Here is a 20,151-nt window from a genome sequence, read left to right as displayed (position 1 = left end):
GTGAGGTGAATATTGCACTTCAAAGGTGGCTGAATTCATTAATTGACTTTAAAACAAACAGAATAATTATTTTCTTATATTAATCAATGATTAAATGGTACACACTAATCATACTTTCTAACATATTCCGATTTGTTCAAATATTACCTGGAATTGTTGCACAGAGAAAAGATATTTGACGACAAAATCGGAGAAAATGACACATATAATATTAAAGAATCTTTACTTATATGGTCTTCATTATTCCATAATTATAAAATGTTGTAAATCAATTTATATTTTGGTTGATTTATCAGAAATTATTATCAACTCACAAAGCAGGAAAATGTTTGACGTCACGGGCATTCTAAAAATAAAATATGTCATTTTCTTCACATTTTCCCAAAACTCATGTACAGTTTAAGCTACAGTTTGAGCTACGATATCTACTCAACATCCTTACACCATATTTAGTCAAGCTTAAATTCTAAAACACAAGGAAAGCATATTTTATTTTTGTTTCAAACCCAAAAACTGCTCATATATATTTGACAAAGTGTGACATTGCTCACTTTCAATCCCGCTTTTCTACAAAAGTTGCGTCTAAAGTATTTTTGGTTCGCTTGGGTATCCAGTTTTGAAGCCACTCTCATAAAATCTCGTTAGATATCGCGTGATTTGACTCAGAAGCATACAAACAGCTTTTTTATCGATGTGTACATAGCTTTCAAGCACGAATTTGACAACGACAACAGCACAGGATTACCAGTGATTACATTGGTTACGATAAATTTAGTCAACATCACTGCCACGAAAAAGGAGATACAGCTTTTGATAATTAGATGAAAACGTTTGGCATCGTCTATAAAATCACAGGAGCTCATAATCTTATCAATAAAGTCAGTAGAAAACACTCGATTGAGCAAGCCATGTGGTACATCTCTACTTTCGTTTTCGATCATCGCGGGAAATCTGATTTATATAACGAAATATAGGAACTTGTTTTAGATATAGTTTAAACCATATCATTATTTGTTTTGTTTAACAACTGAATGAACATTCAGAATTATTGCTTCTAGGCTATATTGGCAAAGATCACTCTTCAAAAGTCTAGGTTAAACAGCCAATCCAAGCAAAATGATGAGCATGAAAAATATTTGAATTTGTACAATTTATGTCAAACTTAAGGTGTTTCTGTCTTCTTCTATGCAGTTGATATTCAAGATTTTTTATTTTAGGTTTCATTTAAGGCTACATGATACATGTATATATTACATGAAATATGTCGATAATCAAAGCGTAAAACAACGCACGCGCAATGCTACCGCTTTTGAGGTCTGAATCTCCCTATTTTTCATCACAATAGGTTAACATGTATGTCTTTACAGAACAGATAAAGTGTTCACCGGTAATATTCTTCCCGTCCTTACATATAGCCTTTTTCAGAGGTCTAACGGTTTAAAACCGGTCTTAATTCACTATTTATAAACGAATGCCACGAATACCCTAGTGTATTACATATTTTATTTTGCATATTTTGGATCTATGTTGGCGATTTCTCGACTATTATACTAACATGTACATGTTATTTAACAAAAGCGTCATGCTCCGTCAATTCAGAGGACGTCATTTTCACAATCGTTTTCAAGGGAATCGTACCGGAGAAATATCACAATATTTCTGTCAGTACTTTATGTATCACGTCAGAAATCTAAAGACATAGTAATAGAATAATATAAATATATACTTGAGAAAATTTTAGAAAAATATCTCGAATGATAAAAAATCAATGAGTTAAAGTTTTGATTCTGGATCCTTTTTTTTTCATTTTTTTTGTCGTGATCCGTGCCTCTCCATCAGCAATATCAACACAACTATGATCATATTATGAGAATTTTTTCAAAATACAGAAATTTTGCCTAAACTTTATCGGAATCATTTTAAGATACATCATTCTGTGAAATTTCATTACTATATGTTGTCTGTAAGAGCAAATAATAGCAGACTGCCCAATTTTTGAACGGCTCTGATAGAAGTCGTAGGCAATGAAATGAAAGAAACATGGTAAATTGAACAGTACTAGTTGTAGCAAACTAGGATTTTGAATCTTCAGTTGGTTTTTAAAAAAAATACTAAATGATTCTTTTAAATTAATTGGATAGATTTTCTACGGAAGCGTAATGCTACGTAATATTTTTTTAGGTTCGTTATTTCAGCTTACAGTTTGGCATTTCTAACTGTAGTCTTAATTTTTCCAACTTAAATTAGTGATTTTTTTTTTCATCCTTTTCCTTGACTATTTTTCCGTCATTTAAGAAATTACACTGCATGAAAAGTTGCGTTTAATAGGTAAAATAAATAAAATCATTGTTCATTTCTCTATGTAAAAATTATAATAATAATTTCTTACTTCAACATGGACAATAACTCTCCTATCATTTAAAATGATATTGTAAAGCACAACTTGCTTTTTATTTAGTTTAATTTTACGCAACTTTTAGATCTATTATCTTAATTGATAATGTACTGCCTTTATCTACTAATTTATCTTCCATGCCTATCTTTGAGCCCTTTATTGGAAAAGAATACTCTCTCTATATTGCATGTTGCATTTCATGGGTCACTGGTTACAATCAAAGAATAGGTCTGCATTAACAAAGAATCATGATTTTTAAATCATCTTTAGTTTCTCTATACTCAGGAGAGTGAATAACTATAAATTGATCCACATTTTCTTTCATCTCTTAAGAATTCATTTACTTTTAAATGAAATACTCATTATACAAACAGCACATAAGTTCTCATAAACATTGAACAAATTCGCGGGTATGTTAAGGCAGCACATGGATCAGAATTCGGCGAATTCACACTTTTTTTAAATTATGTAACACAAATAAATCGGAAAAGTCAATGATAAAACTTTTGTTATAATTATGCATTCTATAGACTTCAATAGCACTTATACTACAGGAGGCACTTCACCACGACGTCACCACGTGACGTCTATAATTAGAAAATATGCCTTAATGAAAAAGTGAAAAGTTTAACACTACCCCGGGGATAATTAGCTTCAATTTGTAATAATAGTTATGTAAAAACATCTTTGTACCTTGAAAAGTGCTGCTAGAATCGTACTGTCCTATTATAGAAATAATTATTCAACAATTTCGGACGAAACCTTCCCAAAATTTATACATTTTGTTCATAACATTGAAGAAAAAGCATCAATTCCCGTAAACCATACGATTCTAGCAGCACTTTCCAAAAACAAAAGAATAAGAACTTTAGATAGAAACAAAAATAAAGTTTCAAGGTATGCGGCGTAGTGTTAAACTTTTGCATCTTTTTTGTTACGAACCACAGAGGAAAGGCTGATCGGCAAGTAAACACCCTCCCTGCTATAATTCTACGAGGAAATTGCAAAATTCTATTACCATACCTTATTCATACGCTTTATTCCCACAAGAATCAGACATGATATTCATTCTAAATGCTCTTAAACTCCAATTTCTTGTACATGTGTTTGTTTACATCGATTCTCATTACGATTCAGTTTCACTCTGCTACTGCATGATCAACAGTTATGACGTCACGGGTTTGGTATGTAACCCTTGTGATAACTACAGAGGCCAAGAAACGACAAAATTCCGTTTACACTATGCCTCTTCATATTTTGATTCATTTTTACTACTTCAAATCAATCTTACATATCGATTTTAAGAAATTATTATCTCTAAACCTCACGTCATATAGCTTACTATGACGTCATATCATATAGGCAAGTAGAATATTTGGTTGTAACCTTAACCTACCTGCGTTTTTATTTCATTTAAACGAACATGGTATGAATCAACTTATTCCATTACTTCTTTAAAAGGATAATAATGGTCTAAAAAATGCAAAAATACATTTGACTTCTGAAGTACCAATGATACAATTAATAATTCAAATGTTAAAACACACACTTAAAAAAACATTGAACAGATAATGAAATCTCCAGACACATTTATATTTTACACCTGTCACATTAAGTTCATCCTTCCAAGATGGCGGACATCACCTGGCACAGGACGCACATCCTTCCAAGATGGCCGACACTACCTGGCACAAGACGCACATCCTTCCAAGATGGCCGACACTACCTGGCACAGGACGCACATCCTTCCAAGATGGCCGACACCACCTGGCACAGGACGCTCATCCTTCCAGAGAGGATGCATCATTCCCAAACGCCTTAATTTATCAATACAGCAATTAAAATACATGAACCTTATTTAATCTTGTTCACACATTAACACCTTCAAGAACATGACAAACATATGATACATACTTGTTAAAAAGTTACCATCAGCACAAATGTATTTACTACTGATTCTCTGAACTTGAATGAAAGCAGAAGCTCCAAAATTGTCAAAAAAATTCTGTCTCCATAACTCAAAAGGCTTTCCACAGTGATATCTGTACACATTTGGGAGTGATGCGAGCCACAAGACTTTTGCAAACAAGTGAACACGGTTTTCATTTCCTACGATGAAGCTGTTTTTCAAAAAGTACCGAATTATTCCCGGGCAGAGTTCGCCTGATCCAACTTCTTCAATGATTTTTCCATCGTTTGAATGTCAGTACGCCATGACAAATGAAGATCGCTTGTGACGAGATTGACAAGATCCATAAACTTCTCCTCCCAGAGATATAAATGAACAGTTTCTATAAGATATATGTTCACATATATCTGGGTAAATACAATATATGTTTGTATGTTTTTTTTTTAACATATCAAAGTCAGCTGAACATAGAACTTGACATGATGACTTTTGACATTCAAATGCAGAACTAATTTGCCAGTCCTGCCCAATAATCCAGATAATGATAAAAAACTTGATTTCCTCCAGCTTCCTAGAATGCCATCCGTTGAATCCCTTCATCAGGCTGGTCCGAGTTCAAGTCAAAGGTTCTCCCCAGGAGAAATAATTATGTGGAAATAAGTGTTAAAAGCCTTTGAGACAATATAAAATTTATTAACTTTCACATTTTTAGAGTATCATCCGAAGTGAACAAGGCCACCACACAGGCTGTGAAACAGTTAGTAAAAGGGCTGTATCATGATGTGCAGGAGGGATTATAAACGGCAAGTTTCCTACGCAGATTTGGTGAATGCTTATCACCCATCTAACACTAGTGATATAAAATATAGGCCTTTTAACTGCCATTTAAGTTTGATGTGAAAAATGGGTTTACAAGTCAACCAGATCTTCAGAAGTTGTGTACACTGAACTAGTATGAGATAGCAGTGAACTACTTTAAGTTAAGAACAGTGAACTATTTTGAATTTGTAAAGCATGTCACCTCTTACGACCGTAACTTTCTATTTTTCTGCATTGAGAACCTCAGTCTCAAAATTGTTAAGTAAATTAATAGTCATTGCATCGAATTTCAAAGATTTATGAAGAAGTACAACAAAACAATGGCTGCACTGATGAAAAAATGTATATTCCATTTTATTTAATTTATTTTTTTTTTTTTCATAACGTACAACTGCCAGGAAAAGTTATAACTCTGGAATACAGTACATTTTACAATTATGAAATTGTTGCTATTACAGTTGAGAGAAGTTATGATAAGGGCCAATGTTTCATTGTTTTCTTCTACAAAACTTATCAAAAGAATAAACTCTATTTTGAGAGTTCTTGTACCTTTAAATGTATTTATAATTGTTTTGTTTTGTGGTTTTTTTAACCATAGCTGAATTGAAAATTATTTGAAAAGTGTAAATGATGCCCTACTATTGACCTATTGATTTTAACGAATATGTCTTTTTTTGAAGGATGATTAATCAAAATCAAATAAATATAAACACACAAGCCTTGAATGGCATAGCTAATTGTATTCATACTACCAATGTAGAATCTTTCTGCATATATGTAATGATTTTATTGTCTTCACTTATACTTTCAGATACATGTACAAATTTATCTTTTTCTTATAGTTGCAGTTGCTCGGTATTTTGAGTCTATGGCTCAAAAAATACAAAAAGAAAGAACAGGAAAAATGGAGCAACATAAGAACAAAATGCTCCACTACAGCAAAGAAAGAGGGTACATATCTTGTATTAACAGAATATTCCATATGGATTTTCAGAAAATTAAAAATATGTATACAAACAAAAATGCTACATGATGTTTATGTATTCATAATTTCTGTTTGCTTATAGTAATTGCAGTGTAGAAGGAGTATGGTTGAGAAGAAGTCGGGTTGGGATAAGGCAAAAAACAGCGAGTCTCAAGTGCTCTTGAATTGAGCTACATGTCATCAGAGGAGGAGCAAAACTCTGATGAAGACAGCTTTTGGAGAACAAAGCCCCTCCCTTGGAGGTCCGATGAATTCATCAGAATCCTTGATGAATTGGACAGTAAATACGAACGAACTATGTCGAAGCGTTCACGGCGGCAGATGATGAAAAGGGTTAAAGGAAATGTTCCATCTGTAAGGCAAAATTCCACTCCTATTCAAAAGGAACATGAGTGTGAATGGGTGTTTGCTTGTGTGATCACGATGTAAATTGGGGGTGGGGGGTGGGGGTTATTAGCTTTTTGCATTTTAAAATTTTCTTTATCAATTTTCTTGTAATCAATTTTATTGCAATTGTTTGCTCTCTCTCTCTTGTTCACACAATTCATTTTTATCTAAAAAAACTAGTCGCATAATTCATATTGCTTTTAAGTTATATAAAAAATGATTGCCTTAACAAAGAAACATCTGTTTTAACCCTTTTTATTATATACCTAATGTGTATTACTCTATTAAAATTACTGTTGATTTTACGCTATCACGTGACGTAGTGATCCGACTTTTCTTCCCTGTTCACTGGAGAAGTTTATGATGTTATAAATACACTTAATTATTCAGAAGTATAATTTATCTGCTGTATATGAAATGTTATATCATGTTCATTGATTTTTGTTTGCAACTTAAGTCTAATTAATTCTCTAAATGTTTTTAAGAACATTTAATTTTTTAAGGACCCTCCTAACACTGATGAAAAACGTTTGTTGACCTTTGAGAAAATTAAGTCTTGTGCACAGTAGGAAAAAAAATCTTGAGATTTCTTTTCAAAACAGATGCATAAAAAGGTACATGTAGAGTATTTAATACATGAAAAATGTTTAGAATTGTTTAAAGACAGAAAATTTATCATAAATAAAAATCAATTTTGCTTACTTGTACTATGAAAAAGCAAAATAAGTGGTCAATAATTTTATTTTGATCTAATGAATGTACATATTTGAATTTTTATGAAATTTAGTAATAAGCTAGTGGTCACATCACTGTTACTGCACAATCAAAATGTTTTAGTGTTTGGATTGTCTTGAAGGTCATCAGTTTATGGAAACAACTTGCACAACTAAAATGACACTAATCGGGGTAAAAGTAACCAATGTAATGTGTTTTTAATACTGGTTGGTAGTTTAAATGTTGAACATTGTAAGAAATTGTTGATTAAGCGATACAGGCCTGCAATGTGATGTTACTTTTCAAATTATTAAATGATTTTGCCTATATGAAACTTTTTATTTGTTCTTAATATTAATAAATGATGTTAAATTAGTCTCTGTGAATATCATTAGTGCCCTGTTAGCCATCCTTTTGCTCAAAGGAATGTACACTTGTTGAATATGGTGTCTCTCATATTTAAAATGGGGTTAACATGAGTACTTCATAATGGAATGGACTTTAAAGTGAAATAATGCTTCATTTAGCATCATGTTACATTGTATAAAAAGCGAGCATGAAACTTCAAACAAAATCATTTAATGTATTATATTAAAATAATTGTCATGAAAACATGAAATAAAATAAGCTTATTTTATGTGAAATTCCACATAAAATTTTAAACTTGATATTATTTTTTTAAATTAAATGTCATGAAAAAGTGAAACAAAACAATAAATTTTTACATGAAACTCCACATAAAATATTATGTTTGATGTATAAAACTATTATACTAGTATGTCATGAAAAAGTGAAATAAAATAGTTAATTATATGTGATATTCCGCATAAAATCCTAAACATTGTGTATATAAATATTAAATGTCATGAAAAAGTGAAGTAAAACTCCACATAAAATATTAAGCTTGGTGTATAAAAAGATTTTTATGTGAATTTAATTTAATTGAAGTTTAATTCCCATTTAATTTAGCTTACGAAAAATTTTACTTCTAAGTAAATTCCAATTATATCTCTAGTATAAATCTATATTAAATTCGTATTATATGTCTAAATCTGATGTTTAATTGGGTTGTAAATGGAACTTAATTCTGAATTAAACGCAACTTTCCGTTCAGTGTCATTACCAAGTTGAACTTTATAAAAGCAAATATAATACGCTGCAATAAATTTGAGAGCAATTAATTTGTGTCAATCATTTTTTTTACCTTGACCTTACTTATGACCTTACATATAATTTTACTTTTCAATTAAAATACCTTATTTATTTTGGCCTAACCTTAACAAGTTAATAATTAATTTACTAAACATGTTTATCATGCATATATAATACATCAGTCTTTCAACTTTAGACAACAGTCCATGCCAACTGTTTGCTTTGTCGCAATTGTTAACTATGGGACTCTAAACTTGTTAAAAATGTCATTTTTCAAACTTGTTTTTTATGGTAACTATAACACAAAGCAACCAATTTTTTGCTTTATTTCAGGTCAGGGTATTTTCCATTGGTATTCATAGCCTAAATTGTGTAAATAATATTCTGTTTAATAATAAAATGAATTTTTAAATGTCAAACAGACTTGATCTGCCTATCCCGGCACATAGATTACGTCATGTTTACCAAAATGACATCATATCGACAAGTTTTTTGCGATCTGACAATGAATTGTGTTTATAAACTGTTGTCTGGAATATAACTAGCAACTATTTTTAATCCATTGATAAAAATTTGATGGTGCTTATTGTCTTAATTCGGTTTAAAATTGCAAAATATTTGCTTGCCAGGTTTTGTGATATTTCACTATTTTGTGTGTTGACGCAGTAAACATTTCCCTAAAAATTTGGGTACTGCACTTTTTTTCAAGCCCTCACAATACTACCAATTTTTTTTATCACAAATTTTAATGTGACTACATGTATTTATGTTGAAAAAAAGATTGTGTTTGATTTCATAATTCATTTGGATATGAAATATTAAAGTAAAAAATCCTTGATCAATTGATTGATGTGCTAGACGTAATTGTAGTGCAAAAAGGTCAGTTCATATTAATCGCCCCAAAGTGCTTAAATAAGAGCACTGACACCATTTTTTTTTATCTTTTAATTAATTTTTGTGAGTCGGTTCTCAAAATAATCTTGACAAAAAATTTTCAATACTTTTGATAACAGGAACCAACTTCCTTCAAGTTGTTTTAATATTGTTTAACTGTAATTGTTTTATTCTCCGGAACATAACACATATAAATTGTTTGGATCAGGTGCCCTGGGGGAGTGAGTATTCTTTGCCCAGCCAGTCACACCCCCTGTCTGTATAGTCATGATTGGGAAAATGAGAAAAAATATGTAGATAATTTAGTGTGTAAATAATGACTAAGTATAACTAATATTAAATGTATCAATAATAATAAGTTGTGATAAATTATTAGTGTAAAAACATGTACCAATCTAGTCACCCACTTTTTGTTTATTTGTACAATCTATATGTAACTATAAACACAGGGAATATGGAATTGCTTTTAAAAGATGCTTTATTAAACTACAAGCGTAGGTACGTTGAAATTATATCTAGTTGTCTTTTAGCATTTGTTAAAACATCATTTTAGTACAGAGTCCTTTCATACTATATTTCCAATAGAATTGTTTACAAGTGCAGTATAATAAACGCATCTCTTAGGCTCCTTTGCGTATACACGATATATACATATAGATACATTCATTGCGATTATTTGTTATGAATACACTGCTAAACATAAAGATCAGTGCTCATATTAGGACAGACATGTGTATTAACAGAATATAGAAACATAAACGTGCATACATAATCGATGATCAGATAAGGTCACTTTAGCTTCTTGATTATATGATCTTCCAGTGAAATAGGGCTCTCTCTATCAGAATGAATATAATATCCAGTGTTAAAACAAACACGATTTTGAAAAGCTTTCATTATGTCATAAAGTATATCTTATAACAGACACTAGATAGAAAGGTATCTCAATGACTCCTTGATCTTAATATTCAATTTACAACTATATACAAGGTAAGACGGTAAGGAATGATGAAGTTGACACAATGTATTTGAGACTATTATTCAATACAATGTACAGATACATGACAAATATTGAAATCATGTGATATTTTTACTAGTATGGTACTTTTCAAAAATTCCATTAAAATATGTCTATAGTATTGTGTAAGCACATGCTTTTTGTACCATTTTAAAGGATAATGATCTAATTATTTAGCATCTAAATCCTCTATTTTTTTCATTTTCATTCTCATTATCAAAATCACATTACGAGGGGCGTTCAATAAATAATGTCATCAGTACTCGGAAAGTAACAGAAAACGCTTTTCTATGATTTTGTCTTATTGATTTAACTAAAATATTCTCTTTTAATTAAAACACATGTCCGTAACATTTTTATTCAATTTCTATTTGTTTTTAGAAAACAGTTCTAAGTATGACCCTTCGTATACTGAAAAATGGCGGATCCTATGTTTTCCTGTACTTGTTTTTTTCTTTTTGAAATGTGTTTTCCTAAGTTTGGGAAATGAAACAAGTCAAAGATTGAAAGATCTGGCGAATATTGTAGGTGTGACAAAACATTAACTTTCTGTTTACTCCAAAACTCCTTTACTCTCCATGGCCTGTGGATTTGGACGCTGTCAGGAAGAAATTTAATGTTGTGAATTCCTCACTCTGTTTCCTTCCTCTCATCAACTTTTCAATTTTTCGGCAAAAATTTTGCTTACTAGACTCCTCCAAAAAATGAACTGCCTCCCTCTATATGAATTTGAACAACAAGACCGCTAATATTTAAGAAAATAGCGTACAAAACTCTTTTTGTATTCTTGCAAATTTTTTATCCTCTTAGGCCTTTGCAGTTTTGACAAGTACATCTTATTCTAAATTTCTTTTGAGGGTTTTAATGCAAAATAGATTCAAGTTTCATGATCTGTTTGAATTTCAGAAAAACGTGGATAAGAACAATTTCTGATTTTTTAAAAATAATTATTTAGATGTTTTACCGCGCTCTCGTTTTCACTCATTTTTAAAAATATAGGGTGACTTTTGAGCATAAAACTTTTTTACTATCAAATGTTTCTTTAAAACAGTGTGAACTACCCCCAAAATGATTTCTATCAAATTTGCTATGTAACTCAAAGTCAATAGAACATAATCAGTGATAATTTGTTGAATTATCGCTAATATACATTGGTTGTCGTGTGTACTTGTTGACAAGAACGGTACCCATTTTTTATACCCATTATATAATTTTTGTAAATTGAAAGTCACCTGTTCCTGTGTGTATGAAAGAGACATAAGTTGCTGTAAATTTCACATATTTCAGTCAATCAGTTAATATATTTTTGGGAAATTAACAAGTTTTACAGCAGCTTTAATGAAACGTTTGATTTTAATCTAGTTTACTGATTCTTGACCATTCATTTTTAATGCAGTGTCTCGAGTAGCCCTTGTTTTCAAGCTTCCCACAATGAAATCATGCGATGAAAAGTGGTCACATAAACTGTTATCAATTCATTAAAGATTCAATAATTAGAGAAAGTCAAGTTTGATGTCATTTGATTTCTATGTTGTAAGTCATCGAGCTGATGACATTATTTATTGAACACCCCTCGTAATTAAAGTTTTGTTATATTTGAAGTTTTCTTTATTCTAAGTATATTTTTCTATCTTCCCGTTTTAATTATTAAATATTGGTAATCTGCATTTCATAGGATTTCTCTGATTCCTCAATGTCGCGAAAGCAGATTAAATAATCTTTTCGATCTTCAATTGCAGATTGCTCCGGTTTATTAGATTCATCTGGCAAAACAGTTATGTAGCTATTTCTGCTTTTAAACATTGGTTTCTCATTACTTTCAATAGGAAACTCTTCTGTTATAGTGTTTGGAACATCCAAAAACATTGGTCTGTTCAGCTGTTGTGGAGTAGGAATGTATTCCGCGTATGATGGGACATCGTAGATATTGTTCGTTATATCCAAACCATGGATTTCCCTGTATACTTCTGGTTGTGATTGTGGAACTGACTGTGTCGTAAGTGTTCTTTTATATCGACCGTACAAGCATATCAGAAGACCGCCAAATATAAACAGAACTAATGACACCAAAGCAATTGTAATAAATGTTGTCCGTGAGAGGTCTTGTTTCTCTAAAATTTAGAATAAAATTTTCTGCTTGAATCATATAAGCACTAGGGTATGAGGTAATATATAATTTGTAAAAAGTCAAAATAGAAAGGCAAAATACATTTATATCCAAGTAATAGTATTATTTACATGTATTTATTAGTCTTTTGAAAGGCTAACATTAAGCAATCGAGTATAAATGGGTTTTCCACTGATAAGATTTTTTGAAAAGACCAAGGGTTTCCTTAAAAGTAAAATTTACATTTAGAATTCCAAGAAAATTATTAGTGAACAGAGGAAGTAGTAATAAATATCGTACCACTGCATGGTTGCATGTTACATGTTATGGTCTCTGTGGATATGCTTTGACCAACACATGGTTTTCCGCCATACAATGGAGATGGTTCGGAACAAGTACGGATTCTTACACGTGCTTTTGTTCCATTGTTACAAGAAGATGAACACTGACTCCAGTCTCCAAATGGAACAAATAACGACCACTGACCATTGACTAAAATGTCACAAATTAAAGAATAGAAACACATTGTAGGACATTTGACAATATGTTTTTTTTTTTTTATTTTTGATACTCTATCTTGTCATTGATCTTCAAACTTTCGTCACCCACATGGCTCATTGGTTAGAGCGTCTGCTCTAGAGTTTCGAAGTAAGGAGTCAATCCTTACATCGCGGGTTTGAATCCCACTGCGGGATTCGGAGACCGGTCCTTCGGATGAGAACGTATAAACCGAAGCCCCGTGTCGCAGTAGGTGCTGGCACGAAAAAGATCCCTCACTGCTCAAAGGCCCTGAGTGCCGAGCATAGGACAAAATTTGTAGCCCTCCACCGGCAAGTGGTGGCGTCTCCATATAAGTGAAAAATTCTCGAGAGGGGCGTTAAACAATGTACAATCAATCATTACAATCTTCAAACTTTCACCTTAAATTCAAAAACATTCTGAATCTTCCAACAAAAATTGAGTTTCTCATAAGCAATAGCTATGAGGTCTTGAGACATATGACTTTTGATTCCCCTATTATTGGGAAACCTGTTCTTTTTCTCGTTTAATGTAGAATCACATTCAGAAGATTAAAAAAGAAATGTTGCATTTTATTCGACTATAAGATGAAATATGTGGAAATGAGGAACTTTATTTAGATTAATGGATAATTTAAAAATCATCGACAAAGGTAATCAATATGTGTTACAGTTGAGTTGACAGCCCCTTTTTCTTTGAATATATTCTTATGCGAGGCAGAATACTGACATAAATGATGAGACAAAGAAATCTACTGTGCAATCATATTTGAAATCAGCATTTTGCAAATTTAATGACCAGTATATATGATGACATTATTTGCTAATAAAGTATGCAGTTAAGTTGATTATTAACTTACATCTCTCGTACAAATCGCAGTGCTTTCAATTCCATTCTTTCTATAAAACGGCTTCTAGCATCAATCCGATTATAACTAAAACACTCAGCGGGGTTTGCAGTGGGCAAACTTGTCTCTAGAGCACCTACCTTTTATTTTTCTTATGTTTTAAGAGGTTTTTCTTTAATCTGCTATCATTTTAATATGATGTTCAATATAATGAATAATCAATAACTTTTCACGGTAACAGAAAAAAAATCAATGTTTTATCCCGAAAAAAATTTAAGATGTAATTCAAAATTATACTGATTCAAAAAAAAAAATCTCCAAAACTTCACCTGGACAGGTCTGAGTATTACATCTGCGCTCTTTTGTCTCTTTAGAACCCTCACAGATGTTTCCGCCAGTTTTAGTATTATTACAGGCTCTATTAATTATTCTCTGTTGAACTCCTCCACCACAAGTAGCAGAACAATCATTCCACTCTGACCAGTCTCCGTGTACTGCAATAAAATGTACATATTTTTATAGTTTCAATGTATAGTATGACCTATTCCATGCTTTAAATGTTCTCATACGTATCAATATTAACCCCGTTCATTCATTTAAATCACAAGAAATATGAAACGTGCTTTTTGGAGACAGTAAACGGGCTTTGAGTGACCACGTGTTGCCGGGAACTATAAATGCCGCGCTGGAAAACAATTATTCAATACGATTGGTTAGAGTTATCGGGGTATTGTTGGATTCTGTTTTTAATATCCAAAAAAACATTAGTTTCTTTCAAATCAGACATTAAATTGATGAGCAATGGTTTGTGAAATATTACCACGGTCGATCAAACAAATTTAAATGACACGCTGTTATTGGAATGATCGTAAATATATTGTTAAGGAAATCGTTTAACTAATACATAATGTGTATTGCTTCAACATTAATGTAAAGTGTGTATCTGATCAGTGCATGACTTAATATGTTACATGTCAATTCTTCTTCGTAGATACTCATCCCAACACAGTCTATGCCTCCATGTTGCAGCGCCTGGTTACTACATGTATATTGCGATGCCGGATTCGTTGTTTTTCTTTTTATCAATTATTAAGGTCTTCCGTTTCCAACGGAAGACCTTCTACTGATTCTGTTGGTAAAGATTATTATTCTTTTTTTTTTCTTCTACTTCCTAGACGCCAACTTTGATGCCTCATATCTCACTCATTTCTTAATAGATTTTGCTCAAATTTTCAGACATTATAGATGGTAATAAACTCTATCAGAATGATGTCTAACATTTTAAAATTTTACTTCGGCTTATGAGTTATTTCCCTTTATAAGAAAAATTATATGCTTTCGTTTCCGGATAAAGGCTCAGAGACCACAAAAGCTGGAGCAGAAATTTTACTGATTTTAGGTAACAGAAGGATTGAAGTTGTGTACATCGGTTTTTGTTTTTCGATTTCTGTATTCAAAATGGCGCTTTATAGGGGTCAAAAATTAGAACGCCTAAAAGAGTGAAAATTCACACATATTTTCCTTTTTTTCTTGAAAACTAAAAATATTTTGTTAAGACATATTGAATAAAAGTTGTGCATTATTGCAAAAGCTTTCATTTGATATTATTAAAAAGGGGCTGGCCCCTAAAATTAGGGATCTAGTGCCCTTGAAAGTTTTTGCTATATATCTTAAAAACGATTAATATTTCGAATGACTTTTGATAATAAAGTTGTGCTTTAACATCTTACTGATCTTATGAAATTGTTATTTTGTTCTAGTCTTGTTTAAAATGAGCTAGATGCATGACCTATATATGTACAGGTAATTCTTTTCGCTCAGCTCGTAAATGAGAGCTTCTCATGCGTGTATATAAAACACACTTACTTTAAATAAAAATCATGGCTACATTGGATGCTAATATTCTTTAGAATAAAGTTCTTGAAGTGTTTTGTGCTTTTTTTCCCAAATTGTCATGCTTTTTTACTAAGCGCACGCCTTTACATTCACCTTGTTTGTTTACAATTATATAACGCGCCTCCTTCGATAACGCGGGGCAAAGTCGGTCACCGGGAATCAATCGGCGGGTAATCCAGCGACCCACAGTTATACACAAATAAAAACACAGAATGGTTAAATTCATTTTTTTAAATATATTAAATTGTTCCTTAATACTATCTCTGTCCTATGAAAATATTATTTTGTTCGAGTCTTACGTATTATAGGAAAGAAAGCTAGACAGTTCTCATCTTGCTATTGAAGGAAAACTCTTTAGTCTTTATGCGTAGAATTGCAGTAAACTTGCCGTGAGTAATAAATATTTTACAACGCTGTATCATATCTCTTTTTTTAAAATTAGGTTTTAAACGTGTTCTTTGGTTCCCGTTCAGAGTATTCAATGGCATCATTTTCATTTTATTAATCAAGATCTTTCCAAGGGAAAGAGTTATAGAAAAAGCACGAGTTATAGTATCTTTTCTTCGTTTAAATATGAACACAAACAATATGAACGAAAACGATAAACGCCCGGATCTCATAAAAAGAACTTTTAAAGAGTCAAATAATACAAAAATTATTTACCGCGCGATTCTCACATTCACCTGGAACCCAGATTTTAACCGTGTGTACCATTGCATAATCTTACGATTACACGTGTCCAAGAAAATCCAAAGCGACACACCGCGGCGAACCATTGACCCCGTAGTCATAGACAAAATAATTGATGTATTAAAACTATTTTACAATTAATGGAAAATTATTATTGTCGGATATTTGAGATTAATATGTTGGCTTCTCTTTGTTTTAAATTTGATCGTGATACATGTTTATCTAAAACAGCTTTCTAGGCTTTGTGTTTGTTTACAATTACGCGACCAATCATTCCTTCCATCGCTTGTTGACATTAATTTACACAGCGTGGTCGAATGTTAAATCTAATTTTACAAACTTACGGAAAACATTATTTTCTGTAACTAAATCGAATCTTTCAAAAATATTTTAAAATATCTTAGGTTAGACTTTAGAACAAAACGCTGGGGTATTTATGTTATATGTACATTAATCAATCTTTAATTTTTATAGTTCGTTATTTCAATGTGTAATTTTACTTTTCATTTTGACGATTCATAGCGTAAGGACTGGCGATCTGCGGTTACTTAACTTCAACCAATATTGATTTAATTGCACAAACTTAATTTGTGCTTTTAACTCACAAATAAATCTGTTTTCAACACAAATTTTCCCAAACACATTTTTTTTCATCACAGATTTTTACCATGGCTATTTCAGTTTTAAACTTTTAAAGAAAATCTTCCGAATCATAAGGATCTAATTAGAATTATACTCAATGAAATGGACTAAACATCGATAAGTATCTCCGCACCTGTAAACTTCATAAGTGACTTCTGTGCTTGCACAATGTCCATTTTTATTACAAGTTGAATAGTCAAGTTGAAAAATAATTCAAGATTTTAAAGCAATGAATTTAATTTGTGTAATAATTTATTCAAAACCTGTAAATGATTAGTATAGTGTGCTAACATTTTAATTTTGTTCCGTGATTTTAAAAATATCAGTAGCAGGTAATACAATGAATATGTAAATACTAAATAGTAATAAACCCGCATCGAATGTACGGAATCGAAAATTTAAGAACTTATATAACAATCTGCAGCTACGTGTACTGAATATCAGAAATTTATCATGTAATTACACACTTTTATTTCCTAATTTAAACTGTTAAAATCATAACCGGCACCATAGTTAAACATTAATTGTCTTATAATCGGCACTTAGGGCCTTTGAGCAGGGAGGGATCTTTTTTGTGCCAGCACCTAAAGCGACACAGGACCTTGTTTTATACGGTCTCATCGGAAGAACAGGTCCCCACGTCCCACAGTGGGATTCGAAACCACGACGTAAGGAGCAGGATCCTTACCTCGCGACTATAGAGCAGTCTCTCTAATCACTGCGCTATGCGGGCAACCTTGGGGGATATTAAATGAAAACAATGAAGAAAACGGTCAGTTAAAAAAAAGAAGGGGTCGTTTTGAAATTTTATTCTTACGAGCTTCAGGGCAAGTATGAGAAACCATATTTATGAAAACTTCCTGATATAAAAAAGATTACTTTTTTTTAAAATCATGACTAGAGTTTTCCCTTGCAAAGTGATTGTGTATTTTGGGGGGTAGTGTGGATGGGACGGGAATGAAACGGTCTGTTTAACTGTCCATATGTCTGTCTGTCCCTGAAAGTTTTTCCCAGAAGGCCAGGCTATAACATAAAGAAACCAGAAGCTTGTACTCGATACAAAGATTTCAAATGATCCAAGGATGTGTCATTGTATATATTCAAGGCAATATTACGGGAAATTCAAGATCACTGGAGAAAGAATTAATGTTTTGTTGCATTCATTTATATGTAATCGAGAATATCTGTAAGCTCATACTTGATACATAGATTGCTTGTGATAAAAAGGGTTTTTTTTTACGATTTTGACTCAGAAAATAGTATTTTTTCATTCTGACTATACACTTAACAAAACTTCTAAGTGTTCACTTTAATAAATGTTTTTATATAAAAACTACTTTATAGAATGATATGATATTTTCAAATTAAATCAACAAATGAGTCTTCTCAACAATTGTAGAATGAAAATTCAATATCACTGATGAAAACAAATGTTCCGTGACGAAGCTTAAAAACAATAAATTTGTACTTTGCGGCATGTGTTTTGTGTAATAAGCATCTTTTTGTGATCATTATCAAATTTAAAAAAACTAGTTTCACTAAAAAAACACAAAATATTGGTTAAATGACCATTGAGATAGAAGGGAGAGCCTTTGGAATGTTGATATCTGGACCATCTTTACACCACGTTTTACTTACTTTTATTTTAGTGCTTAATTGTACTTGATATTACTTTTTAAAATTGTCAAACAGTATCAAAACTCATTTAAACAAATTTTTCTATAGGCTGTGATCATTTTCCATCACTAAATTATCACAATTTGAAAGTTTTTGACAAAATTTAACCACACCGGAAGTGACTTTGATCTTCTTCTGATAAGAAAATTTCGCGTCACACCAGGTTAAAAGAGTGTTAAATTAAACTGTCCTGAAAAAATGTTAAAAACATGGAAACAAATCATTTCAATCGTACGGATATGATAAGAAATTGGTGCTCAAGGCAGTCTTATATCAGCTCAAACAGTGTGAATTATCCTGAAAGCGGCGCACTAACGTTCTAAAAACCCAAGGATATTGACCAAATGGCAATTGTATGACGATACACTGTCAAATTCCCGGATCTGAATCCCATTGAACACATTTGGGATTTTAAAAGAAATGTCCAAGCCCCCACCCCCTTTTCTCACAATGGTTTGGAAAGATCAATGCAGTACATGTAGGTGTGGCAGCAGATGGGTCAATCTCCTATTCAGGGGTACATGGTATCCAACAATTAAGATTTTCTTTTAGTAATTAGAGCGAGTAGTGGGTCTTACACAATCAAGATTTTTTTGTGTGAATTTTCATTTTGAGGGTACACCATTTCCTTGACACTTTGCTTAAAATTCTGACGAGATACTAACATGAAATTTACGCAACATCGAACTTAAATATGCATCATTAACCAAAAAATGAAAACATTATTTTTTGTTCGCATTCGTCCTTTAAAACTTCAAAAATGTTAGGTGAACACTTAGAAGTTTGGTTCAGTGTATTTGTTTAAGTTCATACTTGATACAAATTGCTTATAGTCCGCCTTTTTTCAGATGACTTAAAATAAGGTCATTTTAACAAATTCAGGGCCAATGACAGAAAAGTTGTAAAACACCTGTCAGAGTTATGAATTTCTAAAAGTTGTTTCAGATTGAGGGTTTGTCTTGACAAAGAGCCAAGGTTATTCTGTTAAAATCAAGGTCACTGACAGAAGAAATCTGTTCTTTTCCAGGCTATGAACTAGTAAGTGAAAATCATTGGAGGCTCTTACTTGAAACATAGATTACTTATGATTGGAGGTTGTGTCATGTCACCCTGATCAAAGGTCTTTCTGGCAAATCAAGGTCACTGAGAGAGAAAAAAATGTTTAAGCATAACTTTGTAATTAAGATTCACTGGAGGCTCTTGATGAGAAGAAAAGGTTGTTTACATAAGAAAGTGCAGTGACCTTGACCCAAGGTCGGTACTTCCTGTCCACAGCTCCAACGGAAGAGCTACTCGTTGCTTTGCAACGAGCTCGGCTCTAGTTGATAATTATTTTTAAACCTATACCTACTTGGTAGACCCCAGATAACACTATTGAGTCTGCTATGACGACAGCATTCTATGTACTGATGTTTTCATCAACTATTTACGTTAATCACTAACGGTAAACTTAACAATGAGAGAAACTGTATGCAGTCATCACCATCGTCAATTTTCCTT

General features: G+C 32.0%; 1 pseudogene; it reads left to right on the top strand.

The window, feature by feature from the left end:
- Positions 1 to 4,025: 4,025 nt before the first annotated feature.
- Positions 4,026 to 6,537, top strand: LOC134264800 (uncharacterized; annotated as a pseudogene).
- Positions 6,538 to 20,151: the final 13,614 nt, after the last annotated feature.

The sequence above is a fragment of the Saccostrea cucullata genome, unplaced genomic scaffold (assembly GCF_032062105.1).
Source record: "Saccostrea cucullata isolate Sc308-1 unplaced genomic scaffold, CSIRO_AGI_Scuc_v1 ctg409, whole genome shotgun sequence".
NCBI classification, from domain to species: domain Eukaryota; kingdom Metazoa; phylum Mollusca; class Bivalvia; order Ostreida; family Ostreidae; genus Saccostrea; species Saccostrea cuccullata.
The sequence above is the reverse complement of the archived record's forward strand: the minus strand, read 5'-3'. Positions and strand labels throughout refer to the sequence as shown.